Source organism: Lissotriton vulgaris, chromosome 8 (assembly GCF_964263255.1).
Source record: "Lissotriton vulgaris chromosome 8, aLisVul1.2, whole genome shotgun sequence".
NCBI classification, from domain to species: Eukaryota; Metazoa; Chordata; class Amphibia; order Caudata; family Salamandridae; genus Lissotriton; species Lissotriton vulgaris.
The window spans coordinates 434,573,080-434,589,113 of NC_141696.1; positions in this window are offsets into that span (position 1 = coordinate 434,573,080).

Below are 16,034 nucleotides of genomic sequence, written 5' to 3' on the forward strand. Positions count from 1 at the left end.
GGGGGGAAAATGCATGCACTCAGATGTTCTAATAGGCCACAACTTGACAAAATAAATAAACATTATTTCATAAATGTAAATCATTAAAAATTCTAAATATATTAAAACTCAAAAATAAAATGAATCTTAAAAACAGAAACCTATCAGAATTCCTCTAAATTATTTTTCTTTTCGATAAATGAATAATAAATATAATAAACTGTATCTCTAAAAAAACACACCATAACTCACAAACATAAAAGAAAAGTAATGAAATCTGATATGTTAAAAACAATGATCATTTTAATTTAAGTAAAATATAACTATTTGTTTATATACAAACACTAGCAATTTATTCCCCTACTTTGCTCCGCATAAAAAATTCGAAACGGCATTATATGAACAAAATCAACATTAAAATGTTAAAATATAAATGAGTAATAATAAATGATGTGAACTTGAAAAATAAAAATACCCACTCAACACACAAGACTAGCCATAAAAAATAAAACAATATTTAACAAAATCATATGCACACATTTCTTTCTGAATTAAACATTTTTAAACAAGTAGATAAAACGTTTAAAACCAAACTATTACTATAACTAATACATTGATCATTTATGTACATACATTTTAGTTAAACGCTACCTACTGAGTCCCTTAACCAACCTTTCAACCTAAAATGAACATTCAATAAGCATTTTTAAAGCGTATTGTAGATAAATAACAAAACATAATTGATCAATTAAACTTAATTAACAGACATTTTTAACAACACTACACTGCCAATTACGCAAATAAACCCAAACCACCCAAAATAATACATTACTATATTGTTTAAAAATATTTAGTAATAAATTCGACAATAAAATAAATAATGAAATAAAACTTGATATAATACAATAAAACATTATAACAAACAATGTGAAAGTAAACTATATTTTAAACTTCAACTTTTTTTGTAAACAAAATTAAGCCCTCCCATGCTCGTGACGGAACCGTTCCGTCACTAGCCTCGGGTGGGCTGTGCTGGTGACGGAACGGTTCCGTCACGGCCCGCTCGCCGTGCCTGCGCGGCGCGAATTCCGCGCCTGCGCTGGACATTCTGAAGAGCGGGCGGGGCCGTGACGGAACCGTTCCGTCACAAGCAGAGCTCACCCATGGGCCTGCACGGCCCCGCCTCCCCCTTAGCGCTGTGGCGGAATAGCCGCCGCAGCGAAGGGGTTAAAAGAAATTATATTTACCTTCAATGTTTTGGTCCACAATATTTTTTTAGTCATGATACTTTGACCATTCTATTATGGTCACACAATAGTATTTTATTAATATTTAGGGGGAACACTCTTTCCAAAGTTATTGAGACCTCAATTGGGAATGTATCTATAATGAATGATCCAAGCACAAACACCTGTTTGCACAGGAATCCCAAATACAAGTGGTGTGGCATTTATTGCACCCAGTAATAAAACAATAAAGGTCGCAGCTTCTGATTTTTCCACTGATACGTTATCACAGGTCAAAACTGTCAGGATCTTATGGCAGAAAAAGCCCATTAAATATTGATATATGCATATTTTACTGTAGCAAGCACAATAATCTTCAGGTTTAGGCCCCATTTTGCAGGACTTACGCAGTAATAGACAATATATATTGCCCTCGATAAATTATAATTCCCGGGTTATCTGCAGTTATTGGGTGCAATGAATAATCTTGACTCCGAGGAATAATTGAAGCATAAGTTAAAAAAAATGTGCAACTTCAATGCCTCAGCTAGTACCATTTTTATTTATGTTTATCTGTTTGGAAATTGTTATTACTCATTGCCACATATTTTATAATGCTGCCATAGAAGAGTACTCATAATATGTTATAAGAGAGGTTTTCAGTTTAATGGTACAGTTTGATATATTCACACTATCTCTTTTGGCGGTCTTAGCCATAACTGGAAGAAACAGTTCTTAAAATTTGGTTGGTGCCACACTCACGCCAATATACCTTGGTGACTTTAACCCACATTATCAACCCTAACTGAAGAATAGGGCAACAAGTTGTTTATGTTTGTCAGACACTTTTCTGGTCCAATGCAAATGAATATAATTTAACACAAATCACAAGGTCATTTGAAAATATCACTGTATCATTTACATAAATAAAAAAACATATATATTTATGTTATTTAAACAATTAAAAGGAAATTGTGTGTTTCTAAAGAGAATATCAGTCCCTTATCTTTCACACAGCATATACATGTGCGGATGCTCCGAGCGTAGCATGCAATTGAATACCATTGTAGAATGTAAAGTGGGCCCATGACTAAAGTGAGGTGGACCTTTGAGAGCATCTAGATTCCCTTCCCTCAAAAATAGTAATTAAAAAAACAAGTTATTTACACTGTGTGAGCACATATTGTCCTGTTATTTTATCATGTGTGGAACATATAAAGAAATATATTAAAACAGAACCAGAGAACAAGGGTTTAATTTTTGCAGTCAATTGGAAACATTGGCCCAGATGGCTTCATCTGCAAAGTGATTGTACCATGGAAATAGAGAGGCAAGAAGGAGTTATTACTTGAGTTAGCTAAACTCTAATATGGTAGCATCACCAACCTTGTAAACATTATTTATTACACACAATTACAGGTGGGCTTCAAGCTCATTATATATTTGAGGTCACTTGAAACTCCTTGGTGAAAAACATCCCTGTAATTCATTGTAACACATCTGTAGTTCTATATTTAATGTATGACTCTAGTAGAGAGCCATTTGTGTGAATAACTGGATTTATATCCAGTAACTCACTACTATTATGTAGCAACAGTTGTTAACACAAGCTGTTCCTCACTGTTACTGCATCATAAAGGAAATACAGTGTGCTCTGACTAGGGTCTCTAAGAACTTGTCAGGGCAGCACTGAACACCAAGGAACACAGCTGCTGGAGAAGAGGGCACAGAGGGCCATGTTTAAAAGCCCCTATCGTCACCACAAGATCACGTTTTCAGACGTTGTGGTGGCTTAACACTACTTTGTAAATAAGGCACCATCTCACACTACACTTAGCGTGAAAGGGGAGGGTAATGGGTGTTGTGGTGGGCATTCCACTGCAACACCCATTGATTTTGATGCTGCCCCCTATTTACAAGGGTGGCGTAAATAGGAGGCAGTGGCAAAATTAAGACCAGGGAAAACCTTATCTGAAACAGGTAAAACAAGGAGAAATGCTTTATTTCTCCTCATTGTTGCTGCTTCCATGTGTGCTGCGTTGTGCAGCACACATAGAAACAGAAAAACGCAATTTATTGTTTAAGTGCAGGAAGGTGTCCCTTCATTGAAAAAAAATGACGTTTTGTAGCTTCATGAGTGCTGCATTAAGCAGCACACACAGAAATTACAAGCACCATTACTTATTGTTTATGTGCAGGAAGAGAAACCCTTCCTGCACATAAACAATCATTCCCCTGCAACGCAGACACTCTTCCACTATGGTGCAAGGGTGCCTGCGTTGGTCCCGGGCAGCTAAATTAGCGCCAGCACAGGGGGAAACACAGGGCTGCACCATATTCTTGTGAATACAGTGCAGGCCTGTGTTTCAGAAGTGGCAGAGCGCAGCGTTAAGCCAAGAAGGCTAACACCACGCTCTGCCACTTCTCTCGCAAATATGCCCCAGAGTGCGATGGAGGTGGGTAGCGGGAGGCCAGGTTTTTTTTTTTTTTTACAATTTGCACACGGAAGAGAGGACATGTTCTGTGTGGCTCACCCATTGCTCTTCTCTGTGCAGGACTTGCAAGCAGAGGCAGATGATTTTGGTGGTCATACATGACATAATATTATAAACAGATAAAAAGTGAATTATGGTAATGGTTTTCCACATTTGTTGTCTATCTGATCTCACTTAAAACAACTCGCTGAAAAACGTCCCCACAATTCACTGTCACCCATATATGGTTCAATGTTAATTGCTACACTTGCTACAAAAAAACGTTTTGTTTAGATTTAATGTATTTTACTGCCATGATTGCATACATCGTGTTATCTCATAACAAACTGTGAAGATTGATTAGATTCAGAGTATTCCACAGTTTTGGGACTAGTCTTTTCCTATGTTTTAGTCTCTTGAAAGTTTGTTGGAAGACACAGTGTAGACCAGAGAGAATATAGTGAGGGGCTAGTTCTTGCAGGTAACCTGTTTGTATTTTTTCCAAGTATGCTTTGTATACTCTGCATAAAACTTTGAAAATGACACTCTTCCACCTCCAGCCTAATTCTGAAGTGGCTGCATTCACCCAATATGCTTTGCCTTCCAACAAAACACGTTTCCAACAAAGCTCAAACTAAATTCAGTCATATTTCTCAAAACAATGTCTACCTCGAAATACGGATTTTTCAACCGGCGCCATCTTAGGTTCTCTAAGGTCAAAGAGTTGTGGGGCTTATTTAAAGCCCCTTGCGCCACTTTTGCGTCACTTTTTCCATGTTGAAAGTGACGCAAAAGTGGCGCAAGGAGCTTTTAATTCTGCCCCTGTGTTTGGATTATGGAGATTGTTAAAATACATATAATATAAATGACGTATTTATCCGTCAAGTGGCTTATCGGCACAGACAACGGATGGGAATGTCACCCAATTAATTACTGGCAATTTCCTCGACCTCCGAAGAATAAAAGCCTGAATGGACATTCCAGGTTTTGAACCCCTGATTCCCAGACATGCGACGGTCATTGCTAATGAAAATGTTCTACCATGAAGAGGACATCTCATTTGGACTCTGCACTTGTATTTATCTATACACTTCCCAACGGAGGGGCAGTTTTCTTTTTAGCAGTGTGTCTGGTAATAGAATGCGCTCTCATTTTCTACATGCACATGAACAAAAGAAAACACACTGGCAGGGCGATCCTAGCCTAAAACAACCAGCAACATATGCCAACAGGACCAGCTGGTCATAAAGATATGAAACAATAAAGCCCATTAATCGTCGAACAAAAACTGACGTGCAAATGGATAGTTTCCTAGGCCGGGTTTTTAGTTTAGCTGAGTGATTCATCGCCGCCTCGCACTGCAATTAGTGATGAGCTAATGATATGTCTGCGCAACTGTATGGCTGATTAATGTCTTAATATTTTCAGTGAGTATTTGTTAATTTGTTCCAATTTGTACCGTTATTTACTGTACCTGTCATTGCTGACCGAGTGGCTTGACTTATGAGACATTTTGAAATCCATCTAAAGGGCCTGTAGGTTTTAATGTTCCCTCAGGGCGAACACAACCGGGGCCATTAACCAGCTCATTAGCATAACCCATTGTGATGTATCATCATCTGAAAGTTCTGCTGCGCAACTGACTCAGACAGGACAAATGGCATTACGCATTTTATGACACAATAATTATCTATTTGTCTGCAATTAAACAAACATTCTGTAATGCAGGGAAGACAATGGAGAGTGGGTCTGGAAAGCAAATTGTTTTAAGTACTAGCATTAAAATCGCAATCCTTAATTGGATGCAAGGCATTTTAGATTGGATGGAGTTAGATCTAGTCATGAGCCAGGTTGGAAAGGGGGTTTCTCTGATTTTCAGTATTCCTCTGTTCTCAATGAGCACCATCCGATTTAGTAAAAACCTAAAAGTCGGGTGTCTGTCTGGGTGAGATCATGTCACCCTCCCGGATTTTTACCAGGTCTTGAAATGCGTCCGATAAAATCTAATGTTCCTTCAGTTTCCTCCTAATGTAAGTGGGAGGAAATTGTGAAGGGGAAATGGCTGAGCAGGGGGGGGGTGGGGGAGAGGGCGTCAGTCCGCACTGGGGGGCAAGAGTTTTGGGGGCGGTGGCCTCTTCCACCCCCTGCTCTAACCCGCTCTTACCTGCAGCTGTCGCAGGGCAGCAAGGGCAGGAATCAGCAGCACTCCCTCCTACATGCGGCTGTCCGGGTGGGAAACTCAGGGGCCACCATGGGCGGAAAAAGGTCCAGCTACGCCACTGGGGCTGAGTTTGGGTAAAATCTACACAATGGGACCATTAAATGTGGTCCCCATAACTTGCAATGGCTTGTGTGTGTGGGGCAGCGTCATGCCTGCCGTAGTCGCACTCGCCTGCATTTCGCTGCGGGGCACCGGCGTACTACCATAGTGTCCAAACCCGCAATAGGGCATGTGCGGGTACCGGCAGACGAGCCTAAAGCCCTGCTAACTCCGAGCTGAGATGCTTCGCGTTCAAGCTTCGGATTCAGAGTTTACCTTTCCGGGTCCTTACCTGAGTAACCAGGACTCCTGTTCTTCAGATCCTGCGTCGGGTTTCCGGCATCCTGCTCCCTTCTTCGTCTGTGTCTCCTCTCAGAATCGTGGTCCCCTTCCGTGGTTTCTGTAGTGTTCTTACATGAAATTTTGTTTCTCTGCTCTAGCTGCTCAGCTTGTGTGTGCGTCTTCTGTATGGAATGTTGGTGAGTGGAACTTGAGTGGAATGCCTGGGTGACTGGATGAGGAGTGACAGTTGCTGAGAGGGGCTGAGCAGCTAGCAGGCTGCTCCTGGTGGGGCTGTTGATGTCAACTTACAGACTGCCTTACAGGATGTATATACCTGTTATTGATGACCTGCCTACTTATATGAATAAACCTACTTGGATTATAACCTACTAGCGTATCATCAATACTATATACATTTTGGCAAAAAGGGTGGGTCTGTAAGTTGACATCAACATAAGTATCAAAATAGCCATTAATTGCACCAAAAACGAAAGTTCTGGCTAATCAGCAGTGGAATTCTCTGACACATAACTGCTCCATTGATATCATGGAAAATGAGCTATTTTTGGACACTTGGAACTTCCAATCCCTTTCCTGCACAAGCCACTGGGTGTGGCTTCACCAATGTAAAAGGCTAGCAAATGCGAAAACAAAGTCTCAAATTAGATCAAGCACAGTACAAATATATCCACTTGGAAATGCCCCGCACAAACAAATCAGGAAAGTGCAAGCCGCACTTTATAACAAAGCAAGGAAGACATGAGTGGTGCTACTAGCACCCTTACCACACTGGAACAGGAGTTCTACCTCTTTCAATCGCGCCTCGGAAACACAAATAAGCGGCAGAGTCTTCCGCTCCGGAAGGAGTTATGAACTCTTCTGAACGATGCGTGAACTTCCCTGCATCACTTCCAGTTCTCACAGGGTGCTGGGAATTCAAGCAATCAATCAATCAAGTACATTTTTAGAGCGCGCTACTCACCTGTGAGGGTCTCAAGGCGCTGGGGGGGGGGGGGGGGGGGGGGCTGCTACTGCTCGAATAGCCAGGTCTTGAGTTGTTTCCTGAAGGAGAGATGGTCCTGGGTCAGACGTAGGTGGGTGGGGAGGGAGTTCTACATCTTGGCAGCCAGGTTGGAGAAGGATCTTCCTCCGGTGGTGGTTCTGCGGATCCGTAGGATGGTGGCGAGGGCGAGGCTGGCGGAGCGGAGCTGGCGGGTGGGTGTGTAGAACTTGAGGCGGTTGTTGAGGTATTTGGGGCCCATGTCGTGGAGAGCTTTGTGTGCGTGGGTCAGGAGCCTGAACCTGATCCTGTTGTTGACGGGGAGCCAGTGTAGGTCTGTCAGGTGGGTGGAGATGTGGCTATGTCGGGGGATGTCCAGGATGAGTCGTGCCGATGCGTTCTGTATGCGCTGAAGTCATTTATGTAGTTTGGCTGTGGTACCAGCATAGAGGGTGTTCCCGTAGTCCAGACGGCTGGTGACGAGGGCCTAGGTGACCGCCTTCCTGGTTCTGGTGGGGATCCAGCAGAAGATCTTACGGAGCATGCGAAGGGTGTTGAAGTAGGAAGAAGTAACGGCGTTGACTTGCTTGGTCATCGTGAGGGAGGAGTCAAGGATGAATCCCAGGTTGCGTGTGCGGTCTGTGGGCTTGGGGGCGGTGCCCAGAGCCGCCCAGGGCCACCAGGAGTCGTCCCATGCGGACGGGGATGGTCCGAGGATTAGGACCTCCATTTTGTCTGAGTTCAGTTTCAGACGGCTGAGCTTCATCCATTCCGCAACGTCCTTCATTCCTTCCTGGAGGCTGGCTTTGACCGTGGCGGGGTCATTGGTGAGGTAGAGGATAAGCTGGGTGTCGTCTGCTTAGGAGATGATGTTGAGGCCGTGTTTGCGTGCGATGGCCGCGAGGGGACTCATGTAGACGTAGAGGGTAGGGATGAGCGAGGAGCCTTGGGGTATGCCGCAGATGATCTTGGTGGTCGCGGCGGGGAAGGGCGGGAGGCGGACTCTCTGAGTTCTGTCGGAGAGGAAGGAGGTGATGCAGTCCAGGGCCTTTTCTTGGATCCCGGCGTGGTGGAGGCGGGTCGTTAGGGTGCGGTGGCAGACTGTATCGAATGCGGCCGATAGGTCGAGGAGAATGAGGGCGGCAGTTTCCCCGTTGTCAAGCGTGGTCCTGATGTCATCGTTTGCTGCAATGAGGGTGGTTTCGGTACTGTGGTTTGCTCGGAAGCCGGACTGCGATGAGTCGAGGAAGCCGTTTGTTTCGAGGAAAGTGGTCAGCTGTATGTTGATGGTCTTCTCGATGACTTTTGCGGGGAAGGGGAGGAGTGAGAAGGGGGCGTAAGTTCTTGAGGTCCGTGGGGTCGGCGGTGGGATTCTTCAGGAGGGGGCTGATCTCTGCGTGCTTCCAGCTCTCCGGAAAGGTGGCGGATGCGAGGGAGTTGTTAATGATGTTCCGGAGGTGGGGTGCGATGATGGAGTCAGCCTTGTTGAAGATGTGGTGTGGGCAGGGGTCAGCTGGGGAGCCGGAGTGGATGGTTTTCATCACGTCGGGTGGTGTCTTCGGTGCTGACAGGGGTCCAGGTGCGGAGGATGGTGGTGGGGGGCGTTGGTTCGATGTTTGGGTGCGTGTTCTGGGTGCCGAAGCTGTCGTGTATGTCGGCGATCTTGCGGTGGAAGAACGTGGCCAGTGAGTCGCAGAGGTCTTGCGAAGGCGTGATGTTGTTGTTGCTGGCGCTGGGGTTGGAGAGCTCTTTGACGATGCTGAAGAGTTCCTTGCTGTTGTGGGTGTGGTTGTCCAGTCGTTCTCTGAAAGATATTCTTTTGGTGGTGCGGATCAGCTGGTGGTGTTTCCGGGTGGCGTTCTTGAGGGCTGCCATGTTTTCTGTCGACTGTTTGGGGCGGCAGGTTTTCTCGAGGGCACGGCAGGCTTTCTTAGAGTGTTTGAGGTTGTCGGTGAACCATGAGGCTTTCTTGCTGACGGGATTGCTTGGCGGGGTCTTCAGTGGAGCAAGGGTATTGGCGCAGTCGGTGATCCACTGTGTGAGGTTGTGGGCGTCGTCGTTGGTGTCCGTTGTGTTGGTAGGTGGGTTTTGGCTCAGGGTCGTGGTGAGCTGGTCGGTGGTGATCTTGCTCCAGCGTCTTCGGGGAACCTGTTGCAGGTGGTGGTGAGTCGTGGTTTTCCTGAAGTTGAAGTGGACGCAGCTGTGATCGGTCCAGTGAAGTCCGGTGGAGTAGCTGAAGGAGACGAGCTTGCTGGAGGAGAAGACTGGGTCAAGCATGTGGCCGGCATAGTGGGTGAGTGTGTTAACCAGTTGCTTGAGTCCGAGGTTGGCTAGGTTGTCCAGCAGGGTGGTGGTGTTGTTGTCATTGTTGTTCTCCAGGTGGAAGTTCAGGTCCCTAAGGAGGATGTAGTCCGCGGAGGCGAGGGCGTGCGGGCTGATGACGTCTGCGATGGCTTCACTGAAATGTGTGTGCGGTCCAGGAGATCTGTAGATGAGAGTCCCTCTGAGGGTGGTCTTGGGGTCGGTGTGTATCTAGAAGTGAAGGTGTTCAGCGGCGGTGAGGGCGTTGTCCGAGTTAGTCGTGATGCGGATGGTGTTCCTGTAGACGATGGCGATGCCTCCTCCGGTTTGGTTGATGCGACCCTCCAGGTGATCTTGTAGCCATCCGGGATGGCAATGGCAATGTCCGGGGCTAAGGAGGCATTCATCCAGGTTTCCGTGAGGAAGGCGACGTCCGGCGCTGTTGTGTCGAGGAGGTCCCAGAGTTCTACGGCATGTTTGTGGATGGAACGGGTGTTTAGCAGGATGCACTTGAGGTGGTTGTTGTAGTTAATTCCCTCAAAATGTGTGCGTTTTACAGTACCACGAGTGTCAGTGTTCATGAACGGATTTTTCTCTGATGGGATTTGACAACTGGCCAAGGTTTCATGGTGTCTCAAATGTCCCCTTCTTATTGCTGGATGAAGGGGTATTCCATCACCATCCCTCCATCTGTGAACAGCAAGTGAATGGAATTATCTGAAACATTACCATACCTGAGGCCTGCCTGGGACCAGGATGTGTGATTTGTGGATCTTGTACCAGATAGGGTCAGCAAGCACTTTCTTGGGGCCTGCCTGGAGGGATAGAAGCTGCCCCAGCTGCAAGGGCACCTCTGTTTCCTTTGCACATGGATTAATGCTGGAGGATCACCCTGTCAGGGTGGAGTGGCTGGTGCTGCTAGTGTTGGGGTGGCTGCAAGAAGCCTCCCTGTGACTCTCCTATTGGCATAGATATGCTTGCTGTGGGAGTAGAAGGCCACTCCACTTTTGTACAGCTTCCCTGCATGGGCAGATATTGAATAAAAACTGAAAGTCCAATGGGGAGGTTCCTACAGAGACAGACAGCTACCTACAAATACAGCAAGAGGAGTCGAAGCCCACGAAGAAGCCAGCTTAGGCATAATGGGCTGCAAGAAGTCTTGGTTACCGCCTGCAATCGACTCTTGAAAGAAGGAGCTCCTCTAACACCTATTGTTTACAGTATTTTTGAGTGCTGACTTATTTGACACTTTTCCTGCATTGGTCTTGCAGCATAGTTCTTTTGTTTGCAGGGGACACTATGTCACAAACCTTCAAGCCGAGGGAAGGTGCAGAATTTTCCAATAAGGAGGAGAGGGTACAAAAAGAGGGTTGGCCCAGCGCAAAGTAGTCAACAGAGGTCAAGGAAGAAAACGAAATCCTGACACGCAGTAATAAATGTAGCGAACTCACATCACCAGGTCTACCTGATGCAAGCGCTGAAAACCGTAGTAAGAAAACTGAGGAGGTCAGCAGGGAAGTAGAGTCGAAACCCGTAAATTGTCAGAACCTGGCGTCCCTCCATGCACCTGACAGAGTGTGGCTTCGGCAGTGTGTCGAAGATTCTTGAACAGGACCTAAAATTAAAGGGACGGATCACAAGAGGGAGGTGTATGGGAAGAAAATGGGATAGTCGATTCAAATATAAATATATATTAAGCCCCCAACTAAAAGAAGGATTAAAACAATACCATCAATCTACCAAGAGGTAAATAATCAAATCTTTTGTTCATTGTTATGTACTTCTTTGTTTGGAAAGTAGTTTTCCCCAGTGATTTCCCTGTTTTCTGAATTTCAAAAAGAGAAATGCTGTCTGTAGATTGGGGACCTCTTCCTTTCTTTCTTTTTATTTTTATTTGGGAAGCCACTCATTCACCTACTTGTGCTAACCCCACATTTTAAAAAGAGAAGTAGAACCACACACATTACCAAACCTCACAAAAGGAAAGCAACAAAGTGTGACAGTAACTTACCTGGTCTTTTCCTTCTTTTTCCCACCCAAAGTGGGAAGGATATGTCCAGACGTGGGTCCCGTGCTCACTGCACCACTGGATGTCCAGGATGCTTGTTTTCTGTCTATAGAGGACCTGGCTTGGCAGTTCAGGCTGGACTGTTCCAATGAGGAGCAAGGTCAAGACAGATTTTTGCATATGGTTCGGTCTAAACTGGGGTGACTTGATGAGCAAAAAAAACGTGGATTAAACCCAGATCTTTGTAACTAGGGTGAATGTTTGCATTGTTAGCATTCTGTACATCATTTGTTCCTTTTGCTTTTGTCACCGTAAGTGGTAAGGTTATGCCAGAAATGGGTCCCCTTCTCACTGCGCCACTGGATTCAAGCTATCCTGGCTGATGAAGGGTGATACCCAAAACCGGTCCCAGGATGCCTGTTTTCGGCCCAGGGAGGACCTGACTTGGCAATTACGGTTGGACTTTTCCCATGAGGAGCAGGGTCAAGACTGATTTGCATATTGCTTGGATCAAACTGGGATGGCTTGTTGAAAAACATAACGATGGATTAAACCTAGATCTTTTTGACTGGGGTGAATGTTTGTATTATGTTCATCATTTGTTCTTTTTGCTTTTGTCACCCTAAGTGGGAAGGGTGTGCCCAGACGTAGGTCCCCTGCTCACTGCACCACTGGATTCAAGCTAGCCTTTGAAAGTCAGACAAAAGGGGTCTAGGTGTTGTTAGAATGGGCCAGTGAACCTGGTTCCTACCCCTCTTTCATTTCAAAGGATCTGCCTCAACACACTCACTAAGAACTTCACACCTGTCTTTTGTCACCCTATCCCTACTGGAGCCTGAGAATGGAGGAAGGAAATTCCAGAACCATCTATTTTGGGAAAACTCTAGAAGTTTCTTCCACTCCAAAGCTGCCCCCAGGTGTACAAATAGGACCCTCAGACCCACTCTTCAGGTAACTCATGAATTTGCGGAGGACGCTCAGAAGGTCTGCCTTGTACTTCAGAGGATTTCCCAGCTGTTTGAGGCCTGCTTTGTACTTGAGATGACTGTCCTTCTGCTCCTAGTGTTCTGTCTTGCTGCTTGAAGCCCGTTGTGGACCTTCAGAAGACTGCCCCGCTCTTTGAGGTCTGTCTTGCTGCTTCAACCCAGGACTACCAGAGTGATTCCAAGTCCTAGTTGAATTGCCTCCTGTTCAGAGCAACAAAGACAGAAAAAGGTCAAAGGACTTGAACCCTGTACCTGAGTCCTGGCTGAAGTGTGTCCAACCACTGAAGTAGTGTCCAACATTTGCGACTAAAGCATTTTCAGTCAAAAGGTGCTCTGAGAATTGTCACAAGACCGGGACCTACCTGTTTGCCCATCAGCCCAGGTGTATTGCTGGTCAGCCTGACTTCACGGTAGCTCCGGCTACGTTCTTCTTTGCAGCAGCAAATCCTGATCAAAGGCTCCTCGCAGATGGGGTATTCGGACTCCTAGAGCCATCGTCAGCTGTAGCCTGAAGCTTTGTACTGCTGAAGATCTTTGACTTCCAACAAAGTGAAAAGTCCAAATGGAGAAAACTTCACATCAACTTCATCCAGTGGCTCCCTGACCACAATGCCTCCTCCTCTAATACCCCCAGTTGCCTTGCCTCACTGAACGTTACCTTCTCAGGCATTTTTCTTCCCAATCTCTTCTATGCCCAAAGCCAAGACTAGACCCAATCCAGTTCATGTATCTAACCCAAGCTCCATTGCGGTTGGCCATAACATTAGATTTCGCTCAACCAGATACCCACGGTTGGCGCTTTGATCTTTTAGGCACTATTTCTCACCAAAAAGTTTTAAAATTCATATCTTTGTTTCTACTGATTGGATTTTGTAATTTTGGTGTCAAATTATTTATTCATTTTTACCGTATTTTGCTAAATTAGTGTAGGCTTTTTCTTGTGTTGTGTTTTCGCTTTATTCCTGTTTGAGTGATGTATAAATACTCAACTCAGTACCTCTAAGTAAAGCTTGTCTGCTTTTGTGCCAAGCGTCCAAACGGTTAGGCACACGTTAATTTAGTGACTTTTGTGTTTCACCCTTGCAAGGGTTGTGGTTGTTTCTTAACATCCCCATCAACCAAAAACACAATTTCTAACAGTAATAACATTGTCAAGATACCGCATGTGATTATTGTACTTACTACAGAGTACTGAATGCTGTCAATTTTCAGTTTCATAATATAGAGGTTTACGGTGGCTATTGCAAAGCATGAAGTGTAATTTATTATTTTTAGTGCAGACAGCCTCATTCACTGTAATATTTCAAATCTTAACTTTCTGTTTCTGTATAAATACATGTTAATAAAACTTCAGAATTTATCACAATAATAAAAACACTTAATAATAAAGTTAAAATTTAGAGTTAGATGATATTGAATGGTTAAAACCACAAATTCAGACTATACACAGTGCTATCACAATTAGACCACAGTATTTGGCCCCTTAATTAATAGAGGAACAGTGCTGATGCGCTCTTCAGGTACAAATTTACATATGTTGAGAAGATAGCAGAATAGGCAGGTACCACTAGACAATTTGCTGCTGAAAGATGTTGGAAAAAAATAACTCAGCTATGGTGCCTTCATCATTTTCGCTCGTATGACCCACATCCATCTAAGGAATTTAGCGACTGCGATCACCAGGGACGAGTGTGTGTCGGATTTCACAATTAGTAGTGCCTCCATACTTGACCTGGTACCCAGCGTCAAATAAATAGGTCTAAGCAATTTTTTCATTGGTGGCCTATAAGGTGGGCAAACAAACAGGTCGTGTGCTAGTGATTCCTTAAATGATGGGCATGCAATACATTTATCGTCATTCAAGGGATGCCATTTACTGGTGAAAGAATTTACTGTGAGGGAGCCCACTCTAAACTGATGATACAGGTTCCTATCATTAGGTAGAGTGATAAGATTCCAGTAGCTTTCATACATATACTCTTGTTTGAGTTCCAAGAATTCCCTTGTCAAGGTTGGCCTTATTAGAGATGAAAAATGCTTAATCATAACCATATCCCAGTAGGCTGCCTTGAACTCTTTCTTGGGAGGAAAAGGATTTCCTACGGGATCCTTCCATAGGTTACTTTGCCCCATGTCTCTTAAAGTGTCTTTTACCTTTCTTAACCAGGAGATCATATATGAACAATGCGCCCCCCTAGTTTCAAGAAGTGCTTGGGCATACAGGGCCAATTCGGGGGTAGCCCAGAGTCTTCTGCAGTACGCCACTGGTCTACAGCAAGCTAAGTCCTCAATTTTGTTGCAGCCCAAATCTAAATAGAGGGGCAGCAAGGGTGTTGATTGTGGGAGACCTAGTAATCCTCTCACAAATTTGTTCTGGGCTGTAATCAGGGGAGCTAAGTCCTCAAACCCCCACAATCTGCTTCGTATAATACTGAGGTGCTAATTTTGGTTTTGTATATCTTTAAAACTGGGGCCACTCTATAAGCAATGTACGTGCTAATGGTGGAAGAAATGCTTCCAAGTATGATTCAAGTTTTGGAGTGGGTTTGACAGACAGAAACTCATTACCCAGCCCACCCACCTTTGCGTTTTGAATGTTTGCATTGAGTATGGAGGCCCAATATTTCTCCCTGACAATTCTCTTAGTGCTACTATTGATTGAGAATGTATTTGACCAGTATGTACTCATTATATCATATATTATTATATATATTATATATTAATATTTGGTAGGGTGGAACAGGTTGACAAACTTATCTGAAGCTTCATCATAGTGATGTTCCCCAATCTGAACTTTCTACAACGCAGTTTCAAGGTGCTGTGGTACCTCGAAGCCGGAGTATCTAGCCTTGTAAAGCTATTTCTGGCTACAGCTTCCCGAGGCAAGATCATTTTAACCTGTCAAAATAAATGCAAAGGTTGCCGGTCTGGGGAGGCAGAGAATACCCTTGTCATGTCATAAGTAAGGCTTCTGGATTCCTGTTTTTGCTGATTTTTACAGATAAATACGGACAGAAAACAATGTGTTTCCTGTCTGTATTTATATTTGAAAGCGGAAAAATATTGAAAATTGTACTTTTTGTGAGAGACTCTCCATGCTCTCTTTCATGAATTCCAGGCAAAAGCAGAACAGATAGACAACATGGAGAGTTAAAAAACAGGTTGAGATTTCCTTAAATACATGCATATGTTAACATATATTTGTAGTACAACACTAATGTGTACCAGTGAGTGTACTGTTTTGTTATACATGGCTGTTTCGTCTGTTAAATTGTGATAAGCGTCCATGTATGAGTGCACATTCAACAGTTAAATAAATGTCGAAATATACCATTTTACGGCTCCATTTATTCTCAAAACACAAAATAAATATGGATAAATACCAATAAGATGGCCAAAAAATAAATATGGATACATAAAGATGGAAATGTTAAAAAAATAAATACCATAAAACCAGGAGTCCTAGTCATAAAAGACCATGTTACAGCAAATTCACAGCAGCGCTGCAATGGAAGATG